Source organism: Oncorhynchus mykiss, chromosome 9 (genome assembly GCF_013265735.2).
Source record: "Oncorhynchus mykiss isolate Arlee chromosome 9, USDA_OmykA_1.1, whole genome shotgun sequence".
NCBI lineage: Eukaryota > Metazoa > Chordata > Actinopteri > Salmoniformes > Salmonidae > Oncorhynchus > Oncorhynchus mykiss.
Window position 1 is genome coordinate 13,915,873 of NC_048573.1, and position 27,999 is coordinate 13,943,871.

General features: G+C 42.6%; 1 long non-coding RNA gene across 1 annotated transcript; it reads right to left on the reverse strand.

The window, feature by feature from the left end:
- Nucleotides 1–6,971: 6,971 nt before the first annotated feature.
- Nucleotides 6,972–27,882, reverse strand: LOC110531536. The gene is made up of 3 exons (XR_002474715.2): nt 27,552–27,882; nt 8,270–8,324; nt 6,972–7,311 (listed from the first exon to the last, which is right to left on the reverse strand). It is a non-coding gene; the product is annotated as an uncharacterized LOC110531536 (long non-coding RNA).
- Nucleotides 27,883–27,999: the final 117 nt, after the last annotated feature.

Sequence of the window (27,999 nt, forward strand, 5' to 3'; positions counted from 1 at the left end):
TCAGTTCAAATCTAACGTTAACATTAGATACTGACGACAGATCAGCTCCTAGAAATAAATTATCACCTAAATCAAATATCTGGCACATCATTGAGCACATCAGGAAATTGAGACAAAATTTGACAGTAGCCTACAATTAGCAAAATATACAGTGCCTTGCGAAAGTATTCGGCCCCCTTGAACTTTGCGACCTTTTGCCACATTTCAGGCTTCAAACATAAAGATATAAAACTGTATTTTTTTGTGAAGAATCAACAACAAGTGGGACACAATCATGAAGTGGAACGACATTTATTGTCTATTTCAAACTTTTTTAACAAATCAAAAACTGAAAAATTGGGCGTGTAAAATTATTCAGCCCCCTTAAGTTAATACTTTGTAGCGCCACCTTTTGCTGCGATTACAGCTGTAAGTCGCTTGGGGTATGTCTCTATCAGTTTTGCACATCGAGAGACTGAATTTTTTTTCCCATTCCTCCTTGCAAAACAGCTCGGGCTCAGTGAGGTTGGATGGAGAGCATTTGTGAACAGCGGTTTTCAGTTCTTTCCACAGATTCTCGATTTGATTCAGGTCTGGACTTAGACTTGGCCATTCTAACACCTGGATATGTTTATTTTTGAACCATTCCATTGTAGATTTTGCTTTATGTTTTGGATCATTGTCTTGTTGGAAGACAAATCTCCGTCCCAGTCTCAGGTCTTTTGCAGACTCCATCAGGTTTTCTTCCAGAATGGTCCTGTATTTGGCTCCATCCATCTTCCCATCAATTTTAACCATCTTCCCTGTCCCTGCTGAAGAAAAGCAGGCCCAAACCATGATGCTGCCACCACCATGTTTGACAGTGGGGATGGTGTGGTCAGGGTGATGAGCTGTGTTGCTTTTACGCCAAACATAACGTCTTGCATTGTTGCCAAAAAGTTCAATTTTGGTTTCATCTGACCAGAGCACCTTCTTCCACATGTTTGGTGTGTCTCCCAGGTGGCTTGTGGCAAACTTTAAACAACACTTTTTATGGATATCTTTAAGAAATGGCTTTCTTCTTGCCACTCTTCCATAAAGGCCAGATTTGTGCAATATACGACTGATTGTTGTCCTATGGACAGAGTCTCCCACCTCAGCTGTAGATCTCTGCAGTTCATCCAGAGTGATCATGGGCCTCTTGGCTGCATCTCTGATCAGTCTTCTCCTTGTATGAGCTGAAAGTTTAGAGGGACGACCAGGTCTTGGTAGATTTGCAGTGGTCTGATAATCCTTCCATTTCAATATTATCGCTTGCACAGTGCTCCTTGGGATGTTTAAAGCTTGGGAAATCTTTTTGTATCCAAATCCGGCTTTAAACTTCTTCACAACAGTATCTCGGACCTGCCTGGTGTGTTCCTTGTTCTTCATGATGCTCTCTGCGCGCTTTTAACGGACCTCTGAGACTATCACAGTGCAGGTGCATTTATACGGAGACTTGATTACACACAGGTGGATTGTATTTATCATCATTAGTCATTTAGGTCAACATTGGATCATTCAGAGATCCTCACTGAACTTCTGGAGAGAGTTTGCTGCACTGAAAGTAAAGGGGCTGAATAATTTTGCACGCCCAATTTTTCAGTTTTTGAGTTGTTAAAAAAGTTTGAAATATCCAATAAATGTCGTTCCACTTCATGATTGTGTCCCACTTGTTGTTGATTCTTCACAAAAAAATACAGTTTTATATCTTTATGTTTGAAGCCTGAAATGTAGCAAAAGGTCGCAAAGTTCAAGGGGGCCGAATACTTTCGCAAGGCACTGTAACTAAATTGATTGAACATTATGATTCCATTATGATTGAAATATATAGTTCGATGTAGCCTACTTTATATTTCAATGCGGTCATCTCGGTTTTCATTTGAAGCATATTTTTACCCTTTGCTTGTTTATAACAATTTCAAAGACAACTTTGTTTTGTAGTCAACTTCATTCTGAAGTTATCGGCAGTCACAGAGAGACGGATAAACATCTTGATTCTATGTTTGGCAGAGATACATTTTTTGGAACTAAAGGTATTTTTTCTCCAATGTAATCAGTTACTTTCCACCCCTGTGCATGTCTGCCCTGTTAATGCGAGGACATGAAATCACATCACGCCATCACATCCATTGAGCTCTTAGGCAATTTGCAGCAAATTTTATTAGTGCAGAAAAACACAGTACAAGGGTGTACAGAACAGGGATGTTTCATGTGCATTCTCACTGAAAACACCATCTCTTTATAATATATGTGTATATACTATACCTCCCACACCCCTGGTAGTTTGAAACGCCAAAACACAGAATGGGGAATATAAGCAACAAAACAACAACAGAAAATGTATCTCATCACATGCGACCTCAAGTTGAAATACTCCAAATAAACCAAACAGAAGGGTATAGGTACCGTAGGTAGGTAGGTAGTTATAAACATAAATAAACCAAACAGAAGGGTATAGGTACCGTAGGTAGGTAGGTAGTTATAAACATAAATAAACCAAACAGAAGGGTATAGGTACCGTAGGTAAGTAGGTAGGTAGTTATAAACATAAATAAACCAAACAGAAGGGTATAGGTACCGTAGGTAGGTAGTTATAAACATAAATAAACCAAACAGAAGGGTATAGGTACCGTAGGTAGGTAGTTATAAACATAAATAAACCAAACAGAAGGGTATAGGTACCGTAGGTAGGTAGGTAGTTATAAACATAAATAAACCAAACAGAAGGGTATAGGTACCGTAGGAAGGTAGGTAGGTAGTTATAAACATAAATAAACCAAACAGAAGGGTATAGGTACCGTAGGTAGGTAGGTAGTTATAAACATAAATAAACCAAACAGAAGGGTATAGGTACCGTAGGTAGGTAGGTAGTTATAAACATAAATAAACCAAACAGAAGGGTATAGGTACCGTAGGTAGGTAGTTATAAACATAAATAAACCAAACAGAAGGGTATAGGTACCATAGGTAGGTAGGTAGTTATAAACATAAATAAACCAAACAGAAGGGTATAGGTACCATAGGTAGGTAGGTAGTTATAAACATAAATAAACCAAACAGAAGGGTATAGGTACCATAGGTAGGTAGGTAGTTATAAACATAAATAAACCAAACAGAAGGGTATAGGTACCATAGGTAGGTAGGTAGTTATAAACATAAATAAACCAAACAGAAGGGTATAGGTACCATAGGTAGGTAGGTAGTTATAAACATAAATAAACCAACAGACAGAACTTAAACATCATCAATAAATAACACTTCAATAATATATTAATTAAATAATTAAATATAGACAATATAATGTTTTGATTGATCCTAACCACAAAGAGAGAGTTTGCTTGGGGGAGTAAATCTGAAATGACACCCTATTCCCTACATAGTGCACTTCTTCTGACCATACTATTCCCTTGATAGTGCACCATTTTATTTTACCATACTATTCCCTAGAGATTGGACTACTTCAAACATACTATTCCCTAAATAGTACACTATGTACTGAAATGCACTGTCTAGGGAACGGGAAGTCAGCAGATACGCAGATTCCTTGGAATGATTGGTGAGGTTTCACTTTAGGATGGTCTCCTTACTAAACTGGGTTAGTCTACTATTGCTTTAAGTCACTACAGAGTACACCGACAGTAAGGACATATAGGCAACTAGAACATGTGACTTACAGGGGTTGGATGAACAGTCTTCGGTGAGATAAGTATGTATGGGTCTAATGTTAAATCCAAGTTGTATTTTTGTGTATATCCAAAAATCCATGTTACTAGCATACTTCTACTGCTACCTCCTTAGTATATCGTAAGTAAGCTATGTCCAAGCCTGAACAGCCCATAGGGCAGGAGCATATCTCCTGTTTCTGTAGCATGAGGCAGCTTAATGTGCAAGTACACCCCCTAAACAGGACACTACTTGTGCTGTGCAGTAATATATTGGCCAAGCATACTTAAAACTATGTTCACAGGAGGTTGGTGGCCCCTTAATTGGGGAACGACTGGAGCGGAATTAGTGGAATGGTATCAAATACATCAAACACATGGTTTCCACATGGTTTCCACATGGTTTCCACCTGGTTTCCACATGGTTTCCTCATGGTTTCCTCATGGTTTCCACATGGTTTCCACATGGTTTCCACATGGTTTCCATGTGTTTGCAATTCCATTTGCGCGGTTCCAGCCATTATTATGAGCCGAACTCCACTCAGCAGCCTCCTGTGTTCTAGTATGGATATTGGGACACACATTGTTTACGGGATGTGCTATTTTGCTATAAGGGTCTATAGCTCTTGTCAAGAATTAGGTCACTAGGGTTTTGGAGGAGAGCAGAATTGTTTACTTAAAGAGATTCTCCGGTACTTTTGTATACTTTTTAGTCAGTCTTTCTGAAAGTAGCGCTCACGAGTCAAAAGTGGTCCCCTAAAATGGTGTAGTATGTCACATATGTGCAGATATGTGCACCACGTCATTGCTCTTTCTCTCGTTCTGCTGTGTGTGCATCTTGCTAGCTGTCACTCAAATGGTGAGGGGCTGAAGTTCGTTGGCTAGAATGTGAATTGCTAGAGGGCTGGCCCACTTGGGGGAAAATGTAGAGAAAATGGCGCACCACAGCTTCCCAGACAAACAGTCACTTTCAAACTAGGGACTTTGTGGCTAATTGAGGTAAAACAGTAATTCTGCTCATAGATTATGCATGTATAAACTACACATTGACACATCCAGCCCAAAGCGGGAGGTAAAAAATAAAAAAAAAACACTTAGTAGTCGCCAAAGTTCCGGAGCACGTCTTGAAGACACCTCAGACCCACTCTATATACCCTATCTAGAATCCATCATTAATTCCATTCAGAAACACAATCACCAAGAAAGGCTTTCATCACATCATCCATTTAGTCACAGTAGCACTATGTTCTTGATAATCCTACAATATTTGGTTGCCTTTAGGGGAAGAAGTGGAAAAGGGTCCGGTTAAGAAAGAACTAAGATGACCCAGGTTTTAAATGGGGCCATCTCTGATTCAATAGAACTAACTAACTAGCTCTGGGCCCGTAGTTATCAAGCGTCTCAGAGTTGGAGTGCTGATCTCAGATCAGGTCCTCTCCATGTCCATACAGATCAGGTTCATTATGATCTAAAAGGCCAAGCTGATCCCAGATATGCATTCCTGTTCTGAGTGAGCTCCGACTGACAAGGGGCTCTTAGAAAAAGTCTTAAGTAAAAAATCCATATGTAAGAAATAGTCCAAGATAAGGGTAAATGAGAAAAGGCTTAGGAGGGAGTAGAGAGGAGGGGGGGTGGGCGGAATGATATTGCTTGTGCTCGTTTTGTCTTAATCTGCTCTGTCCTTGAAATAGAAAAGAGGTTACATTCCAATAATAATACTATGAATCAGTAGGGAGATTAAAGCGTAAGGAGTACAGAGGTCTGGGCTTTCAGGAGCAGTCCTGTGTGCTACATACGAGGGGAGGGGATGGAAAGTGGGAGTGGGTTTAATCATTGTCCAAACAGGCAGAATGATTAGTTCTGTGCGTAGGAAATATGTGTGTGCGTGTGCATGTGTGTGTGTTTGTTTGTGCAGACTTTTTCACTGTCAAGTGCAGTTGACATTTTGTCGTTTTTTTGCGATTGTGTGCTCCGGATTGGGCGTATAATTGCTATTTTTATATATGGGTGCTGTGTGACTGTGTTGTGGAGGTGTTAGTATGCAACTCTTTTACCTCTCGCTCCTCATTCCTTTCTCTATCCTCTCACCTCATTATCTCTCTCTCTCTCTCCCTCTCTCTCTCTTTCTTTCTCTTTCCATCTCTCACACCCCCTCTGCCAGTCTGTCTGTCTCTGTGTAAAATGAGGGTTTTTAGATCAGGTCATATGTCGGTGCTGGCACCTGGTCCAGAGATGTTATCAAGTGTTTATTTAAGGGCCTGAGGGTCTCAGGTTACAGCAGAAGGAACTCTACACCACTGCTAGGCTGACCCACAAGAATACAACATTCAGCTACAACCAGTTGACCAAGACCTTTCCAAAAATATGTCCCTAAAGGGACAGACTGGCTCAGGTATTCCGAACACACCGGATCGTTATCTATCAGCGGGTTAACTTTATACTCTCTTTCCTGGAGGGTTATCTGACCATCTCTTGACTGATATTGATATTGTTTTTGATGAGCCAATGAAAGCGTCAGTAACTGGATGTTGGATGGAAAAAGGCTCCTATGTACTCTGTATGTACTCTGTGGAGTTTCTAATGGTTACGTAAGTACAACTGAGTTCCCTGTCCGTCTGTCCATCATCTCAGCGCGTCCTCTCATGAGGTCAGAGCCACTGAGTCCAGCGATCGGATGTCTGGCCTGCATCGGAAAAAGAATGGAAAAGAAAGGAAGAGAGATACAGAGCCCTTTAAAACTAACTAATTACAGCTGTCTAAAACATGAGCTAGTAACTCTGCCTTTCTTATTGAGGGTACCACAAAAACACACACACACACACATGCGCGCACACACACGCACACACACAGAGAGAGAGAGAAAGATGTTAAATGAATGAAAGAGAGCTGGAAATATAGTATGTGTTTTTTTTACATGTTGTGTGTGGCAGCCAGTTGTGTTTGTTCGGTCAGAGGACTTGGTTCTCTGTTTTCAAGGGAACAGTTTTCCTCTCTCTTGGGGGTTGGGGGGCATGGGGATGTGCGGCTGTGCAGTGGGAGTGGGGGGACGGGGTGCGTTTGGGAGGGAGGATGCAGGGGGATTCATCAGGATATCTGCAAAGGTGGTGGTGACTGGGGTCATTGGTCATGCCAGATTATAAATTATGTTTTAACATATTATCTCTTCTCCTCTCCTTTCTTCTCCTCTCCTTCCCTCTCCTCTCTTCTCCTCTCTTCCCCTCTCCTCTCCTTCCCTCTCCTCTCTTATCCTCCCTTCCCCTCTGGTCTCTTCTCCTCTCCTTCCCTCTCCTTTCTTGTCCTCTCCTCCCCTCTCCCTCTCTCACAGTGAAGATATTGGTTGGTTTTATAATTTGCGATGACACAATTCCTAACTTCATCTCCCCTCTTCCTCAACGTCTCCACCCTCACACCACCCGTCCTCCTCCATCACTATTTATTTATCTGTTCTGCAGAAAGTTTTTTGTCTTTTTTTTTCTTCTTTTTTTTCTTTCTTTCTTCTCCTTCTGTCACTACTTCTTGTTCTTCTTGAAGCGTCTGAACTGGTTCTGGATGGCGAGCGCTGCTTTCTCCGTCTCTGGCGCTTCCAAGTCGATGTCCACTTCCTCTTCCTCCTCCCCAGTCGCTGGGGCCTTGGAGTCAACCGCCTTCTCTGGAGTGGACAAATCAAAAAGGCATTGATTTCAAAAGGGGATAAGTAACAAATACGTGTACACACACACAGTAGCGACGTTCCCACATCCATGTTCATCTTTACCAGGTTTGGCCTGGCCATGAAGGACAGGACAACGGGTAAGTGTTTGGGGTGACTTAGTGTGTTAGTGTCCCTCCATCGGGCTGCTATAGGTCACAGACCTCGGTTCAAACACTATTTGAAATCTGTCAAATACTTATAAGTGTTTACTTTAGCCTGCCTGGAGTGGCAGTTGGGAAGGGTGTGGAATTTTATGATTATTCTGTCAGTTCCATTGCGCCAGGCAAACTCAATATAGAACAGCTAAAGTATTCAACATTATTTGGTCTGGTAGCTTCAGCACTACTTTGAGAGAGGTGACAGAGGTGCAGAGGAGAGAGGGAGAGAGGGAGGATGGAATGACTGTTCTAACAGTCCAAAGTGGCTGGAGTGACAATGTACTTCTGGACAAACAAACTCATCAAATATATATTTAGTGTCTTGGAGATGGAGAATACAAACAAAGAATGAACGAGGGGCCAAATATGGAGGTGGAGATTTAGCTTATGCATTCAGCCCGAACAAGATATCACAGGATGCGTCCCAAATGACACAATTTTACCTTTTTAGTGCACTACTTTGTCCAGGGCCGATAGGGCACAGGGTGGGAGACAACCCCAGTGAATCCAGACAAAATTTTAAACATTGGGCCAAATGGAGACTTAGTTTATGCATTCACCTGAAAAAAGTAATCCCAAAATTAGGAGAATGTGGCCTTCAGCCGGGCTAACAATGGCCATAGCAGGCAAAACCTACACTGAAAGGCTAGCATGTCGATGCTACACTTACAGATGAGAGAGAGCGTATGACAGACAAGGAGAAAGAGACAGAGACCAAGTTTATAGAGTGTGCAGTCTAAATACACTGTGAGACAGACCTTTGTTGTCTGACGCAGGCGCCTGGCTGCTGTTGGGGTTCCCAGTGGATCTGAGCTGCAGAGAAGAAGAGAAAGAAAGAAGAGGTGTCAACTACAACAGAATTCTTCAACTAACACACAGTATCACCAGTATCAACTACATAACCAGTATCGACTACATAACCAGTATCACTACATAACCAGTATCGACTACATGACCAGTATCATTACATAACCAGTATCACTACATAACCAGTATCACTACATAACCAGTATCAGCAGTAATACCTTTATCAGCAACACAACTAGTGCCAACTACAAGTAACTGCCAAAATAAAGGAAACACCAACATAAAGTGACCTAATGGGGAATTGGGCCACCACGAGCCAGAACTGTTTCAATGCATCTTCACATAGATTCTACAAGTGTCTGGAACTCTATTGGTGGGATGCGACACCATTCTTCAATGAGAAATTCCATATTGTGGTGTTTTGTTGGCAGTGGTGGAAAACTTATGCTCCAGTCCAAAATCTCCAAAAAGTGTTCATTTGGGTTTAGATATGGTGACTGAGACACACACACACACACACACATTACTTGCCTAATTAACGAAGGAACCTCAAGTGAACTGCACTTTTTTCCATAAACTTTGTATTCTCCATTTACTCAAGTGTTACCTTTCTTATGGCAGTTACCTGTACATTACCTATGTAGTTGCCAGTATTAACTGACTGAATACAAGAGACATGTACGAGGACAGACAGTCCTCTTGGAGTGGATAACAGGAGTGTCTGTGAGAGTGACATCCTCTTGGAGTGGGTAACAGGAGTGTCTGTGAGAGTGACATCCTCTTGGAGTGGGTAACAGGAGTATCTGTGAGAGTGACATCCTCTTGGAGTGGGTAACAGGAGTGTCTGTGAGAGTGACATCTTCTTGGAGTGGGTAACAGGAGTGTCTGTGAGAGTGACATCCTCTTGGAGTGGGTAACAGGAGTGTCTGTGAGAGTGACATCCTCTTGGAGTGTGTAACAGGAGTGTCTGAGAGAGTGACATCCTCTTAGAGTGGGTAACAGGAGTGTCTGTGAGAGTGACATCCTCTTGGAGTGGGTAACAGGAGTGCCTGAGAGAGAGACATCCTCTTAGAGTGGGTAACAGGAGTGTCTGTGAGAGTGACATCCTCTTGGAGTGGGTAACAGGAGTGTCTGAGAGAGAGACATCCTCTTAGAGTGGGTAACAGGAGTGTCTGTGAGAGTGACATCTTCTTGGAGTGGGTAACAGGAGTGTCTGTGAGAGTGACATCCTCTTAGAGTGGGTAACAGGAGTGTCTGTGAGAGTGACATCCCCAGAGACACAATGGAACCAGAGAACATAGATGGTTTAACAGTTCAAGAGAATGTTTTTTTTCCTCTCCTTTTCCCTTTAATCTCTTTAGTGTCTCTGTGTGTGTGTGTGTGTGTGTGTGCGTGCGTGCGTGCGTGCGTGTGTGTGTGTGCGTGCGTGTGTGTGTGTGTGTGCACATGAGTGTGTGGTTTACACGAGGCCCTTTCCCTCAAGCACATTAAAAGACACCAGACCGTCCTGGCTGACCCCTCCCTGTGTGTGACAAGTGACCTAATTTTATGATCTCTCTTTCTCATCTCCCCTCTCTTTCATTTCCCATTTCACTCTCATTATCTCTCTCTTTCCCTCTCTCTCTCATCTCCCGCTATATCTCTCTCATCTCTCTCTCTCTCTCTTTTTCTGCTTTAAGGTCTCCTTATTATAAGTACTGTGCTTATGTGCATACGTCTCGGGCAGGGAGAAAGACAGGGAGAGAGATAAGGTGGAGAGGGTGGATACAGAGAGATAGCGCATCTGCTGTGTGTGTGTGTATTGTGTCCCTGCGTAACCCCAACATCCTCATTACGCCTTGTGATGCAGGCACGAAATGGATCGTGCATAAAACAATCTCCAGCTAAGCGTGAGGTGCAAACATGAGGCCTGCCACTCCGGCCTTAGTGATGAAATAAAATAATAGTTAGTGTGAGACACCTTAGAGATCGTAGAAACTCAAGTAAATGACAAAGACTGAGTTTGTGTATCATGGAGAGAGAGAGAGAGGGAGAGAGGGAGATGGAGAGATATGGAGAAAGAGATGGAGACCTCCGTTTTACCTCTTCTCCTCCCACTCCTCTTCTTACCCCCCACACTCTCTCTATTACACACACACCCTCTCTCTGCTACATTCTCATATTTACAGGGATGGCTGGCTAAAACTCAAGTGAAGATGGCACTCTCTCTCCCACCCTGCTTGTCAAGGATTTCTTACTTATTTGTAGCTGCTAATGCCGTAACCCATGAATATATAGACATGAAGCACAGAGAAGGCCAAAAAGAGGAGAGGGGAGGGAAAGGTGAAACGAGGGAGGGAGAGAGGGGTGCGAGACAGATTGCCTGGGAGCTGCTGTAGGTGTTGGAGAGAGAGAAAACGAGAGACAGAGAGAGAGAGAGGGAGAGAGGGAGATGGAGAGATATGGAGAAAGAGATGGAGGGAGAGAGAGAGAGGGAGATGGAGAGCTATGGAGAAAGAGATGGAGGGAGAGAGAGAGATGGGGAGAAAGAGGGATGGATGGATGGAGGGATGGAGAGAGATGGAGAAAGAGATGGGGGAATGGAGAGAGAGAGAGAATGTAAGCGTTGGTTAGAAAGAGAGTACGAGCGGACATACAGAGGCTTTCAGACGGCATTAAATCGGCCTTTCACTGAAAAAGCACAGCTCTCATCAAAAACATCACTGCTCTATTCCTGTACTCGCCTCTCACTGACTCTCCCAATCACTGTCAGCGCTGCGGCGGATGAGAAAGGGAAGGAGGGGGGGAAGGGAGGAAGGGTGGCGGTAATAGCAAGTGTGAAAGAGACACAGGATGCTTAGCTGAAGAGTGAAAAGCACCCTTGGCTTTGGAACGCGTATCTGCAACAATGCCATAATGTTATATCATCTGTCTGTCTGTGCTATAGATCTTAAGCTGACAACCATTATCTAGTATGAATATAAATTATGTTGAAATAGATACTGGTATAGATTTGGACCAGTATAACAGAGTATGACAATCTGGTCTGTTAGTGTCACTAAGCTATAGCTTTATGTTCAATATCCTCCATCTATTATCTATCGTTCTCTTCTTCGTTGTCATTCCCCCCTTCTTCCCTCTCTGACTGACAGACACACACACACAGACACACACATACGCATTCACACTGCCTGGAGGCAATGGTTGTCTCTCTATGCTGTGTTGTTCCTTTCACACTCAGAGGAGACAAAAACTGACACACAAAGCAGGAGAGGAGAGGGGCTTGAGTGAGAAAGAGAGTGGGGAGAGTGAAGAAAAGCAGGCATCTGGGTTGCAGAGAGGTGGCTTTGAATGACGAGCTGAGAGAGAGAGAGAGAGAGAGAGAGAGCGCACAGGGACGAGAATGGAGAAAAAAGAGAGTAAGGTTGAAGAGTGAAGAGAGAACTCACACGATAAACACATTCCCACTGTGAATAGACCTCCGTTTTACCTCTTCTCCTCCCACTCCTCTTCTTACCCCCCACACTCTCTCTATTACACACACACCCTCTCTCTGCTACATTCTCATATTTACAGGGATGGCTGGCTAAAACTCAAGTGAAGATGGCACTCTCTCTCCCACCCTGCTTGTCAAGGATTTCTTACTTATTTGTAGCTGCTAATGCCGTAACCCATGAATATATAGACATGAAGCACAGAGAAGGCCAAAAAGAGGAGAGGGGAGGGAAAGGTGAAACGAGGGAGGGAGAGAGGGGTGCGAGACAGATTGCCTGGGAGCTGCTGTAGGTGTTGGAGAGAGAGAAAACGAGAGACAGAGAGAGAGACAGGGAGAGAGAGAATGGAGGAAGGAAGGAGGGAGACAGCAAGTGGATGAAAACGGAAGATTCCTACTTATCGAGACAGACGGTTGGTAAAATGGAGCCGAGGGATAGACAGGCATCGCTTAATTTCCCCCCCTGCCAACATGCTTTAGCTGGACAAGCTTTCTATTCTAGGAATATACTATCTTTTTCCATCAAGGTTTCATCAGTTTTCTACTGTATGTTGTAAAGCCTTTTATCTTTCAGTCCCTTACTTCTCACTGTTCGACACTGACACTGTGTCTGCATCCAAAATAGCACCCTATTCGCTCTTTAGTGAGCTACATTTGATCAGGGGACTAGTGCACTTAATAGGGAAGTTTGTATGGCCATTCATCCCAGCTCTATACTGTCTGTATTCATCATTCCGTGTTCAGTTATCTGTTTGTATGGCCATTCGTCCCAGCTCTATACTGTCTGTATTCATCATTCCGTGTTCCGTTATCTGTTTGTATGGCCATTCGTCCCAGCTCTATACTGTCTGTACTCATCATTCCGTGTTCAGTTATCTGTTTGCATGGCCATTCGTCCCAGCTCTATACTGTCTGTATTCATCATTCTGTGCAAAAATCTGGTAACCTTCCCAAAATGAAAACCAAAAGTAATAATCCTAAAAATCCTGGATACAAGATTAGCAGAATGGGGAGGGAATAAGCAGGATTAAAAAGCAAACAAAATGGGGGTAAAGTTACCAGAATTTTGCAACCCTACACCCTGTGTTTAGCTGTGTTAGTATGGCCATTTGGCCCAGCTCTATACTGAATTCATAATCCAGCCGGCTGTTCATGGGGATGTAAACTGTCCTCCACCAGCTGTCTGTCTGTCACTCCTCCAGACTACATACTGGACTGCTGTATGTTATCCTCACTGCTCCCAACTGCACTTAGCCAGATGGACACACACGAGCACAAGCACGCAAAATCTTGTATCCACCTAGCTGTTTTCTCACTGCCGAAAATGTCATTCTGAGGGACTCCAGTCCTCGCTTTTATTTTCCATCCTGAACCACTCTGACCGTCTCTATATGAACCACTGACAACTTGGAAGGAAAATTACTGAGGATAATAGCGGACAATATTGCCATTCCTATTTGCCACATCTTCAAATTAAAATCAGATCAAATCAAATTGTATTGGTCACATGCTTGTTTACCTAGCTCCAACAGTGCAGCAGCATCTAACAATTCACAACAATCCACACAAATCCAAAAGTAAAAGAATGTAATTAAGAAATATATAAATATTAAGATGAGCGCAGTGGACTAAGGCACTGCATCGCAGTGCTAGCTGTGCCACCAGAGACTCTGGGTTTGAGCCCAGGCTCTGTCGCAGCCGGCTGCGACTGGGAGTTCCATGGGGCGAAGCACAATTGGCATAGTGTCGTCCGGGTTAGGTAGGGTTTGGCCGGTAGGGATATCCTTGTCTCATCGTGCACTAGTGACTCCTGTGGTGGGTCAGGTGCAGTGCACGCTGACCAGGTCGCCAGGTGCACTGTGTTTCCTCCAACACATGGGTGCTTCAGGGTTGGATGGGCACTGTGTGGCTTGGTTGGGTTGTGTTTCGGAGGACGCATGGCTTTCAACCTTTGTCTCTCCCGAGCCTGTATGGTAGTTGTAGAGATGAGACAAGATAGTAACTACTAACAATTAGATACCATGAAATTGGGGAGAAAAAGGGGGTAAAATCAAAAAAATACAGTGGAATTTAATACCGAATATACATACAGTGGGGCAAAAAAAGTATTTAGTCAGCCACCAATTGTGCGAGTTCTCCGACTTAAAAAGATGAGAGAGGCCTGTAATTTTCATCATAGGTACACTTCAACTATGACAGACAAAATGAGAAAAAAAATCCAGAAAATCACATTGTAGGATTTTTTATGAATTTATTTGCAAATTATGGTGGAAAATAAGTATTTGGTCAATAACAAAAGTTTATCTCAATACTTTGTTATATACCCTTTGTTGGCAATGACAGAGGTCAAACATTTTCTGTAAGTCTTCACAAGGTTTTCACACACTGTTGCTGGTATTTTGGCCCATTCCTCCATGCAGATCTCCTCTAGAGCAGTGATGTTTTGGGGTTGTTGCTGGGCAACATGGACTTTCAACTCCCTCCAAAGATTTTCTATGGGGTTGAGATCTGGAGACTGGCTAGGCCACCCCAGGACCTTGAAATGCTTCTTACGAAGCCACCCCTTCATTCCCCGGGCGGTGTGTTTGGGATCATTGTCATGCTGAAAGACCCAGCCACGTTTCATCTTCAATGCCCTTGCTGATGGAAGGAGGTTTTCACTCAAAATCTCACGATACATGGCCCCATTCATTCTTTCCTTTACACGGATCAGTCGTCCTGGTCCCTTTGTAGAAAAATAGCCCCAAAGCATGATGTTTACACCCCCATGCTTCACAGTAGGTATGATGTTCTTTGGATGCAACTCAGCATTCTTTGTCCTCCAAACACGACGAGTTGAGTTTTTACCAAAAAGCTATATTTTGGTTTCATCTGACCATATGACATTCTCCCAATCTTCTTCTGGATCATCCAAATGCTCTCTAGCAAACTTCAGATGGGCCTGGACATGTACTGGCTTAAGCAGGAAACATGTCTGGCACTGCAGGATTTGAGTCCCTGGCGGCATAGTGTGTTACTGATGGTAGGCTTTGTCCCAGCTCTACTTTAGTCCCAGCTCTCTGCAGGTCATTCACTAGGTCCCCCCGTGTGGGTCTGGGATTTTTGCTCACCGTTCTTGTGATCATTTTGACCCCACGGGGTGAGATCTTGCGTGGAGCCCCAGATCGAGGGAGATTATCAGTGGTCTTGTATGTCTTCCATTTCCTAATAATTGCTCCCACAGTTGATATATTCAAACCAAGCTGCTTACCTATTACAGATTCAGTCTTCCCAGCTTGGTGCAGGTCTACAATTTTGTTTCTGGTGTCCTTTGACAGCTCTTTGGTCTTGGCGATAGTGGAGTTTGGAGTGTGACTGTTTGAGGTTGTGGACAGGTGTCTTTTATACTGATAACAAGTTCAAACAGGTGCCATTAATACAGGTAAAGAGTGGAGAACACAGGAGCCTCTTAAAGAAGAAGAAGGTCTGTGAGAGCCAGAAATATTGCTTGTTTGTAGGTGACCAAATACTTATTTTCCACCACAATTTGCAAATAAATTCATAAAAAATCCTACAATGTGATTTTTTTCATTTTGTCTGTCATAGTTGAAGTGTACCTATGATGAAAATTACAGGCCTCTCTCATCTTTTTAAGTGGGAGAACTTGCACAATTGGTGGCTGACTAAATACTTTTTGCCCCACTGTATGAGATGAGTAAAGCAGTACGTAAGCGTTATTAAAGTGAGTAGTGTTCCGTTACTAAAGTGGGCAGTGATTCCATGTCTATGTAAATAAGGCAGCAGCCTCTAAGGTTCAGGGTCGAGTAGTCGGGTCGTAGCCGGCTAGTGATGGCTGTTTTGATTGATTGTTTTTGGTCTGATGGCCTTCAGATAGAAGCTGTTTTTTAGTCTCTCTGTCCCTGATTTGATGCACCTGTTCTGACATCACCTTCTGGATGATAACGGGGTAAACAGGCCGTCGCTCGAGTGGTTAATGTCCTTGATGATCTTTTTTGCCTTCCTGTGACATCGGATGCTGTAGGGATACTGGAGGGCGGGCAGTGTGCCCCCATTGATGCGTTGGTTGGACCACATCACCCTCTGGAGTGCCCTGCGGTTGTGGGTGTTACAGTTGCCGTATCAGGTGGTGACACAGCCCGACAGGATGCTCTCAATTGTGCATCTGTAAAAGTTTGAAAGGGGCTTAGGGGCCAAGCCGAATTTCTTCAGCCTCCTGAGGTTGAAGAGGTGCTGTTGCGCCTTCTTCACCACACTGTCTGTGTGGCTGGACCATTTCAGATTGTCAGTGATGTGTATGCCGATCAACTTGAAGCTTTCCGCCATCTCCACTGTGGTCCCATCGATTAGGGTGGATTTCAAGTTTTCATAACAATCGTAATCAGCCTTTTTGGATCCTGATTATGGCCGATTACATTGCAATCCACAAGGAGACTGCATGGCAGGCTGACCACCTGTTACGCGAGTGCAGCATCAAAAGGACCTTGTGGCTGCAAGGAGCCAAGGTAAGTTGCTAGCTAGCATTAAACTTATCTTATAAAAAAAAATCTATCTTCACATTATCACTAGTTAACAACACATGGTTGATGGTTGATGATATTACAATGAGGTGCCTGTTAATTTATCATCGAATCACAGCCTACTTCAAGTTGATGATTTAACAAAAGCTCTTTCGCAAAAAAAGCACAATCTTTGCAATAATGTACCTAACCATAAACATCAATGCCTTTCTTAAAATCAATACACAAGTATGTATCTTCTAAAAATCTGCATATGTAGTTAAAAGAAATTCATGTTAGCAGGCAATATTAACTAGGAAATTGTGTCACCTCTCTTGCGTTCAGTGCAAGCAGAGTCAGGGTATATATGCCATTTATTCCTAACAAAGACCGTAATAAATGTGCAAGAATTTTACAGAATTATGACAGAACACTGAAGGTTGTGCAATGTAACAGTAATATTTAGACTTAGGGTTGCCACCCGTTCGATAAAATATGGAACCGTTCCGTATTTCACTGAAAGAATAAATGTTTTGTTTTCAAAATGATAGTTTCCGGATTTGACCATATTAATGACCAAAGGCTCATATTTCTGTGTGTTTATTATATTATAATTAAGTATATGATTTGATATTTGATAGAGCAGTCTGACTGAGTGGTTGTAGGCAGCAGCAGGCTCGTAAGCATTCATTCAAACAGCAGCTCCTTGCAATGCTGGGATGCACAGCGCTGTTTATGACTTCAAGCCTATCAACTCCCGAGATTAGGCTAGCAATACTAAAGTGCCTATAAGAACATCCAATAGTCAAAGGTATATGAAATACAAATGGTTTAGAGAGAAATAGTTCTAGAATTCCTATAATAACTACATCCTAAAACCTCTTAACTGGGAATATTGAAGACTTGTGTTAAAAGGAAGCACCAGCTTTCATATGTTCTCATGTTCTGAGCAAGGAACTTAAACTTTTTTACATGGCACATATTGCACTTTCACCTTCTCCAACACTGTGTTTTTGCATTATTTAAACCAAATTGAACATGTTTCATTATTTATTTGAGACTAAATAGATTTTGTTTATGTATTATATTAAGTTAAAATAAAAGTATTTATTGTTCATTCAGTATTGTTGTAATTGTCATTTACTACAAATATATATATATATATATATATATATATATATATATATATATATAACAATCGTCCGATTAATCGGTATCTGCTTTTTTTGGTCCTCCAATAATCAGTATCGGTGTTAAAAAAAATCATAATCGGTCTACCTCTAATGTGGATAGGAGCATCTTCAATCTAAGCCTACTAGAGAGCGTGTGCCCTCAGGCCGGGAGGAAAGCAAAAGTAATTCCGCTACCCAAGATAGCCGACCAATCAGCCTGTTACCTACCCTTAGTAAACTTTTGGGAAAAATTGTGTTTCAGCAGATACAATGTTATTTTACAGTAAACAAATTGACACAAACTTTCAGCAGGCTTATAGGAAAGGACATTCAACAAGCACAGCACCTACACAAATGACTGATGATAGGTTGAGAGAAATTGATGATAAAAAGATAGTGGAAGCAATTTTGTTAGACTTCAGTGTGGCTAGTCTGATGATGGAAAAACGTATGTGTTACTGCTATATTGTGGATAAAAAGCTACTTGTTCTTTAATGGAAGCCTCTTCAACATAATCCAGGTAGAATCAGGAATTCCCCAGGGCAGCTGTCTAGGCCCCATACTTTTTTCAATCTTTACTAATGACATGCTGCTGGCCTTGAGTAAAGCCAGCAGGTCTATGTGTGCAGATGACTCAACACTATACATGTTAGCTACTAAAGCGTGTGAAATCCCGGCAACACTTAACAAAGAGCTGCAGGTAGTTTCACAATGGGTAGCAAAGAATAAGTTAGTCCTGTATATTTCAAAAACAAAAAGTATTGTATTTGGGACAAATCATTAATTAAACCATAAACCTCAACTAAATCTTGTAATAAATAATGTGGAAATTGAGCAAGTTGAGTTGACTAAACTGCTTGGAGTAACCCTGGATTGTACTGTCAACTGTCATGGTCAAAACATGTTGATACAACAGTAGCTAAAATTGGGAGAAGTGTGTCCATAATGAAGCACTGCTCTGCCTTTTGAACAACACTATCAACAAGGCAGGTCCTACAGTCTATAGTTTTGTCTCACCTGGACTACAGTTCAGTCGTGTGTTCAGGTGCCACAAAGGGAAACCTTGGAAAATTACAATTGTCTCAGAACAGGGCAGCACGACTGGCCCTTAAATGTACATGTAGAGCTAACATTAATAATATGCATATAAATCTATCATGGCTAAAAGTGGAAGAGAGATTAACTTCATCACTACTTGTTTTTGTAAGAAGTGTTGACATGCTGAATGCACCGAGATGTCTGATTAAACTACTAGCACACAGCTCAGACACCCATGCACACCCCAGAAGACAAGCCACCAGAGGTCTATTCACAATCCACAAGTCAAGAACAGACTATGGGAGGCGCACAGTACTATTTAGAGTCATGGCTACATGGAACTCTCTTCAACATCAGATAACTGATGTAAGCAGTAGAATCAGATAAAAAACGGATAAAAATACACCTTATGGAACAGCAGAGAGTGTGAAGAGACACACACAGGCATAGACACACATACAGATGATAAGACACACTGTACACACATGTACACATGGATGTTGTATTGTAAATATGTGATAGTGGTGTAGTGGCCTAAGGGAGCACACTACATGTATAGAGTAAAGTGTTATGAAATGTCATATTTTAAATTGTTTATAACTGCCTTAATGTTGCTGGACCCCCGGAAGAGTAGCCTTGGTAGCAGCTAATGGGGATTCTTAATAAAAACAAACACAAATACTTCATAGACCAGTTAGTCCACACTCAGTTTCTCATGTTTTAATAGGTCTTGCTCTCCATACTTAAGCAATGAAGCAATCAGAGGACAAACTGCATTGCCTTGCATAACGTAATTAAATATTCAGATATGGAGCATGTTAAGGACGGCCACTCTGATACACTCTCCTCCGCTACTTAATTTCTTTACATTACAAATAAACACAAAATAATGTCCTTTCTTTACTTTTTTCTCTAATCACAACTTGCCATTATTCTATTTCTCTATCTGATGCTGCCATATCATTATTACCTGATCTCTCTCTCTCTACTCCCTCTTTCTCACTCTCTCTTTCTCTACCCCTCTCTCTCTACCCCCCCCCCCCTTTTCTCTCTCTCTCTACTCCCTCTTTCTCTCTCACTCTCTCTCTACCCCCCTTCTTCCTCTCTCTCTCTTTCTCTACCCCTCTATCTCTACCCCCCCTCTTTCTCTCTCTATCTCTCTCGCTCTCTCTTTCTCTCTCTCTCTCTACTCCCTCTTTCTCTCTCTCTCTCTCTACTCCCTCTTTCTCTCTCTCTCTCTACTCCCTCTTTCTCTCTCTCTCTCTCTACTCCCTCTTTCTCTCTCTCTACTCCCTCTTTCTCTCTCACTCTCTCTACTCCCTCTTTCTCTCTCTCTCTCTACTCCCTCTTTCTCTCTCTCTCTCTACCCCCCTTCTCTCTCTCTCTCTCTTTCTCTACCCCTCTCTCTCTACCCCCCCTCTTTCTCTCTCTATCTCTCTCGCTCTCTCTCTCTCTTTCTCTACCCCTCTCTCTCTACCCCCACACCCTCTTTCTCTCCCTCCCTCCCTCCCCTCTCTCTCGCTCCAGGCATCAAGATCTGACGATGACTTTCAACCAACGCTCGCTACCTCGCTCTCCAACCAGAAATATTGGCCCTCAATGTAAACTATTTCCAGTTAATGGTTTTATATAAGTACTGTAAGTAGGTGGATGGAAGGGAGTCTATTGGGTAACGCACTTCAAAAATACACTGACACCTGGGAGATGGAGGATTATGTCTGTGTCCAAAATGGCCCATAGGACAATGCTCAGGAGAGATAGAGAGAGAGACAAGCGAGAGAGAGACAAACGAGACAAGCGAGAGAGGGAGACAAGCGAGAGAGAGATTTTGTAACCTTACTCTGTGTTCAGCTGTGTGTTACAGTAGTATGGCCATTTGGCCCAGATCTATACTGAATTCATAATCCAGCCGGCTGTTCATGGGGATGTAAACTGTCCTCCACCAGCTGTCTGTCTGTCACTCCTCCAGACTACATACTGGACTGCTGTATGTTATCCTCACTGCTCCCAACTGCACTTAGCCAGATGGACACATACACACACGAGCGTAAGCACACACACACAGGAACAAAAGCACGCAAAAACGTGGAAACACACACACTGTTCTACAGTATAGGCCTTCTGTATCCACCAAGCTGTTTTCTCACTGCAGAACATGTCATTTTGAGGGACTCCAGTCCTCACTTTTATTTTCCATCCTGAACCACTTTGACCATCTCTATATGAACCTCCTCATAGACCAGTTAGTCAACACTCGGTTTCTTCTGTTTTAAAAGGTCTTGGCTTCCCCCTTTCTCTTCATAAGAACAAACTGTTCTTCATTGCCTTGCATCATGTAATTCAATATCCAGATATGAGGCATGTTAAGGACTGCCACTCTGATACCCTCTCCTGTACTTTCTTTCTGAAGATGTCAAATAATAAAAATAAAGTCCTTTCCTTTTTGATCTCTAATGACAATTTGACATGTTTCTCTCTCTCAATCTGATACTGTGATACCATGTCATCACCTAATCATCTCTTTCTCTCTCTCTCTCTCTCTCTCTCTCAATCTGATACTGCAATGTCATCAGCTGATCATCTCTCTCTTTCTCTCTCTCAATCTGATACTGTCATGTCATCACCTGATCAACTATTTATCTTTCTATCTCTCTCTTCCCTCTCTATTTCTCTATCTCTATCTCCCCACCCTCTCCCTCTGTCTCTCTCCCTCTCCCTCTCACTCACTCTATCTCTATATAGCTCCCTCTCTCTCAAGTGCTCTTTATCACTCTTTCTCAGTCTCTTTCTCTCATACTCTTCTCTCACTCTCTCTATCTCTACCCCCTCTCTCTTTCTCTCCTTCTCGCTCTCCTTCTCCAGACGTCAAGATCTGATGATGACTTTCAACCCACGCTCGCTACCTCGCTCTCCAACCAGAAATATTGGCCCTTAATGTAAACTATGTGCAGTTAATGGTTTTATGTAAGTACTGTAAGTAGGTGGATGGAAGGGAGTCTATTTGGATGGAAGGGAGTCTATTATATCAAAAATAGACTGACACCTGGGAAATGAAGGATTATGTATGTGTCCTAAATGACACCCTATTCCCTACGAAGTGCACTACTTTTGACCAGCACCCACAGGGCTATGGTCAGAAGTAGTGCACTATGTAGGGAATAGGGTGCCATTTGGTATGATGTCTGATGATGCCGTTTGAAACGGTGAAATGGAGAGACAGAGAGGAGGAGAGAGAGAGGAGAGAAGAGGAGAGGGGGCAAGTTAGAGAGAGAGAGAGAGTAGGGGGAAATGGAGGGGAGAGAGAGAGAGAGAGAGAGAGATGGAGAGGGAGAGAGAGAGGGGGTAAATGGAGAGAGAGAGATTTGAAGAGAAACAGACAAGGGGTCTTAAAGAGGAGGAGCATAAGAAAGAGGAGAGAGGGGAGAGGGGAGGGAGTGACAAAGGGAGAGAACAAGAAAACATGACAGGTTTGACTTTAGACATTTAACTGCCCTTTATGGATAATTTTTTTAATTTTCATAATTTTCACAGCATGTGTTGGTCTTTAATCGAACCACAAATACCACTCTACATCTCTAAGAAAAACAGCACAGCTGAAGATATATTGGAGGGGATAAAGAATAGACCCAAAGCATACAAGGCCCACTAATGCATGTATTGGTACAACAAAAGAGACATTACTGTAAGAATAATAATATATACAATACTATTCAAAAGTTTGGGGTCACTTAGAAATGTCCTTGTTTTTGAAAGAAAAGCTACTTTTTTGTCCATTAAAATAACATCAAATTGATAAGAAATACACTGTAGACATGGTTAATGTTGTAAATGACTATTGTTGCTGGAAACAGCTGATTTTTTATTGAATATCTACATAGGCGTACAGAGGCCCATTATCAGCAACCATCACTCCTGTGTTCCAATGGTTGTGTTAGCTAATCCAAGTTGATAATTTTAAAAGGTTAATTGATCATTAGAAAACCTGTTTGAAATGATGTTAGCACAGCTGAAAACTGTTGTCCTGATTAAAGAAGCAATACAACTGGCCTTCTTTAGACGAGTTGAGTATCTTGAACATCAGCATTTGTGCGTTCGATTACAGGCTCAAAATGGACAGAAACAAAGACCTTTCTTCTGAATCTCATCAGTCTATTCTTGTTCTGAGAAATGAAGGCTATTCCATGTGAGAAATTGCCAAGAAACTGAAGATCTCGCACAATGCTGTGTACTACTCCCTTCACAGAACAGCACAAACTGTCTCTAACCAGAATAGAAACTGAGCAAGAGGACAAGTACATTACAGGGTCTAGTTTGAGAAAGAGATGCCTCACAAGTCCTCAACTGGCAGCTTCATTAAATAGTAACCGCAAAACACCAGTCTCATCGTAAACAGTGAAGAGGCAACTCCGGGATGTTGGGAGCACACCAAGGCCTCCCACTCCTATTTCTATTCTGGTTAGAGACAGTTTGAGGTTAGTTAACATAGTGTCCAAAGAAGGGCCAGATGTATACAGAATGGCATCGTCTGCGTAGAGGTGGATCGGGGAATCACCCGCAGCAAGAGCAACACCATTGATATATACATAGAAAAGAGTCGGCCCGAGAATTGAACCCTGTGGTACCCCCATAGAGACTGCCAGAGGTCCGGACAACAGGCCCTCCGATTTGACACACTGAACTCGAACTGAGAAGTAGTTGGTGAACCAGGCGAGGCAGTCATTTGAGAAACCAAGGCTGTTGAGTCTGCCGATAAGAATACGGTGATTGACAGAGTTGAAAGACTTGGCCAGGTCGATGAAGACGGTGATATTGTGATATTGTGACAATATGATATTGTTTAGTACCTTGAGCGTGGCTGAGGTGCACCCGTGACCAGTTTGGAACTGGATTGCACAGCGGAGAAGGTACGGTGGGATTCGAAATGGTCATTTATTAACTTGGCTTTCGAAGACTTTAGAGAGGCAGGGCAGGATGGTTATAGGTCTATAACAGTTTGGTTCTAGAGTGACCGTGGCAGCTTTCCAATCTTTAGGGATCTCGGACGATACGAAAGAGAGGTTGGCGGCAGATAGTTTTAGAAAGAGAGTGTCCAGATTGTCTAGCCCAGCTGATTTGTACGGGTCCAGGTTCTGCTCTTTCAGAACATCTGCTATCTGGATTTGGGTGAAGGAGAAGCTGGGGAGGCTCGAGCAAGTAGCTGTGGTGGGGCTGTTGGCCGGGGTTGGGGTAACCAGGAGGAAAGCATGGCCAGCCGTAGAGAAATGCTTTTTGAAATGTTTGATTATCATGGATTTATCTGTGGTGTGACCGTGTTACCGAGCCTCAGAGCAGTGCGCAGCTGGGAGGAGGTGCTCTTGTTCTCCATGGACTTATCCAACTAGTCTAAAGAAGGACAGTTTTATTGCTTCTTTTTTTTCTTTATTTTTATTGCTTTTTTTTTATTGCTTATTTTTGCTAACATAATTGCAAAAGGGTTTTCTAATGATCAATTAGCCTTTTAAAATGACAAACTTGGATTAGCTAACACAAAGTGCCATTGGAATACAGGAGTGATGGTTCTGTTTCCAGCTACAATAGTCATTTACAACATTAACAATGTCTACACTGTATTTCTGATCAATTTAATGTTCTTTTTGTGGATTTAAAAAAAAAATTATTTCAACAACAAGGACATTTCTAAGTGACCCCAAACTTTTGAATAGTAGTGTATAAGCCTACAGGAAGGCTTAAAACCGCATCGGGTCCACGGGAGAGGAGAGAGAAAGAGGAACTACCCTCCTCAGCAGTAAAATGTCTTTATTTATAGATATAAATAAAGGGATTATCTCCCTGTCGGGGGGAGGGAGAAAGGAGAAGAGGAGGGGACCGAGCGAAAAGCCAATAATATTCTAACATCCCAGTCAAGAAGACGAGAGGGGGAGAGATAGAGTCAGGAAGGCAGAGAGATAAGGGGGGATAGGTTGAGAGATGGAGGGGGGATTGGCACTTTTTCACTTTTTGCCTCAGTGGCTGGAGGATTGGCCTCGCGCTGCAATTAAGACCTGCTAATTAGCCGCACATGACTAAAATAGAACGTGTTTAGTGAGGAGGAAACCTGCTAACTGTTAATTGCAAGCATGTGTGCGTGTGTAGGCTGCCTGCAGGCACTTGCGACAGTTGCGCAAATGTAATTTCTTATATCTATCTATGCTACAGCCTAGTCTATATAATTTTATATTTTATGAATAAATAATCACTCACAAATTCCAACGAGTCTGAACTTGACAAGAGAGGCGACAAGTACAAAATGAAAAGAAAGTCTTCAAAACAAGCAGCTGTGTCAATTCTGGTGCCAAACATAACTTACATAAGGCAACTCGTTTCATTGCATGCTACTCAACTCTTGTCTTCAGAGGCTTGCAAATGCGCCGCGCATATTGGCGCTCCCGGATATGTGCGCACGAGTTTTAATACCCTGGCTGTACAGTATGTTCTCGCGCTGTTGCTAAGGGGAATATTGTGTGGTTTTACTAAAGGGATGAAGAATAGCAGGAACACCATAAAACATGTCAGCCTTGGGTGGAAAGTAGATTTGAAAAAAAAGATAAAGCCGACAGGGGGGTCGCGAAACGGAGGCAAATAGAAGAGCCATCTGTCCACACTACTTATCCAACACAACCACAAGAGCACCAAGTGGCACCGAGTAAGTTAGCCAACAGTGCGACTGCAGTGCAGGGCCCGTATTCACAAAGTGACTCAGAGAAGGAGTGCTGATCAAGGTTCAGATCCCTCCCCCTGTCCATATACACTGAACAAAAATATAAAAAGAGCATTGAAATGTCTGGGTCCCATGTTTCATGAGCTGAAATTGAACATCCAATACTTTTTCCATACACACAAAAAGCTTATTTCTCTCAAATGTTCTGCACAAATATGTTTACATCCCTGTTAGTGAGCATTTCTCCGTTGCCAAGATAATCCTTCCACCTGACAGGTGTGGCATTTCAAGAAGCTGATTAAACAGCATGATCATTACACAGGTGCTCCTTGTGCTGTGGACAATAAAAGGCCTAAAATGTGCAGTTTGTGCACAACACAATGCCGCAGATGTGTTTGGAGGGAGCATGGAATTGGAATATCCACCAGAGCTGTTGCCAGAGCATTGAATGTTAATTTCTCTACCATAGGCCACCTCCAATGTCATTTTAGAGAATTTGTCAGTACATCCAACCGGTCTCACAACCGCAAGCCACATGTATGGCCTTGTGTGGGCGAGCGGTTTGCTGATGTCTATGTTGTGCTCCATAGTGGCGGTGGGGTTATGGTATGGGCAGGTATAAACTACAGACAATGAACACAGTTGCATTTTATCAGTGACAAATTGAATGCACAAAAATACCTAGACGAGATCCTGAGGCCAGTTTTGAGGCCCATTTTTTTCAAAGGTATATGTGACCAACAGATGCATATCTCAGTCATATGAAATCCATAGATTAGGGCCTAATGCATTTATTTCAAGTGACTGATTTCCTTATATGAACTGTAACTCAGTAAAAACAAGGAAATTGTTGCATGATGCATTTACAATTTTGTTCAGTATAAAATTATTTATTAAAATCGAAATGGCAAAACCGATTAATAGTGTCACTAATAAGTATTGTGATTATTGCTCTTAATACGTTGTAGGCAAACTTTGAAAGATATGAACAATTGTAGTTCAAGAACATTTCAAACCTGAATTATGTGGTGGCAGGTAGCCTAGTGGTTAGAGTGTTGGACTAGTAACTGAAAGGTTGAAAGATCCCTAGGCTGACAAGGTAAAAATCAGTTGTTCTTCCCCTGAACAAGGCAGTTAACCCACTGTTCCTAGGCTGTTGTTGTAAATAAGAATTTGTTCTTAACTGACTTCCCTAGGTAAATAAAGGTTAAAAAAATATCTCTAATATGTGAACATACAGTATATGATCCTATATAAGCCATTAACTAAAAGTGAAAAAACAGATTCACCAAGAACCAAAGCAAACTTGGCAAAAAACTATAATATTTGGATATGTCCCAAATGGTATTCCCTATTTAGTGCACTACTTTCGACGAGGGCCCATTGGCACCCTACTCCAGTCCTATGAGCCCTGGGAATAGGGTGCCACTTACTAGTCTGAAACATTATAAAGGGTGTCCAATTTAGTCTCGATTACTGTAGGCCTAATAATAACATTTTGAATAGTCAAATGGCAAATTAAATTTACTTCTTAATAAATGGATTCCAGAGACAAAATGGGTAGAGACAAAACAGGTAGGCTAAACCATGAAGACTAAAGTTTATTTGATCAATTAGAAAAGAAATGGACGTGCTACATCATGGTTTAAGTCCATGATAGACCGCGTAGTCATATAGCCCAGATGGTTCGTAATAAAATCATCTCTATTCCAGAGAAACAGGTGTGTCTGACATCTGCGTGACAATTCACACCGGCGGCGGAGGAGACTTTTGCCACCCATCACTGGGCTTGAACGGCTGTTCACAATGCCCATCGGCGATGCAGGCCTCGGTAGTCTACAACGTAGAGCCGGTAACAGCCAGGTATTTGTATGCGGACGTCCAGTGATTCTCGCCTCGCGCTCTCGGTACAGTGCCCGTTTGATTTGGGACCCGAGCCAAACAATAGTCGCAAGAAGATGGAGACAGAGCTGCGCTCTGAAAACGAGACTTTTAAAAATGTTTTTACCGCACCTTGCATGGGTTGCGGCCATGGGGTGGAGGTGCGGTGTGTCATGGTGGTATCATCTCAAACATATTCAGATAGACAGTTATGTGAGCAGGGTAAAAATGATACGTTCCCATGTTAAAGTGAATCAAAAATTGGCTATAATTTCCATCCAAGCATAACCATGGGATTTATTGAATGGTGCGGATTGTATAACAAATGGGAGTTATATTGTGCATTCTCATAGCGCGTAGCCTTAAATCCAATCAATACAATAACGGCAGAATAATAATAATCACCTCATTAATATATCCTAACAACAACTGCGGCTCCAACTGTTAGAAACAGATATAGTTGATCTGCACACCTACCTCGCTCATGTTGAGTACGTGCAGTGGGGAGAGAGTTATTCAAACAAGTGACTTCTTCACGTTTTTATAACCGGTTATACTGGCAGTTTCAACTGTCTCTTTCCTTGGAAAAACACTTCAGTCGATCAAAGGTTTTAAAGAGAAACTAAAAGGATGCGCCAAAGACAGAAGAGTCGGGTGTAGAGTGGAGTAAACGGACTCCGTCTCAAGCAGACAGTCTAGGATACAGCAGCATGGACAGTGCAGTCAGAGCAAGCAGTGCGGTTTTGTGCAACAGACAACGTCAGAATCTTCGGTACCTCTCTGCCGCCCCCCACCCTCTCTTCTACTCTTTCTTGCTCGCCCACTCAAGAGCGCTCTCACCCACTCACTGGAGACTTGCCCTTGTGCCAACTGAGCGGTGATGCGCGGACGCTTACTCCTGGACATGAATCTTTGAATAAATCAC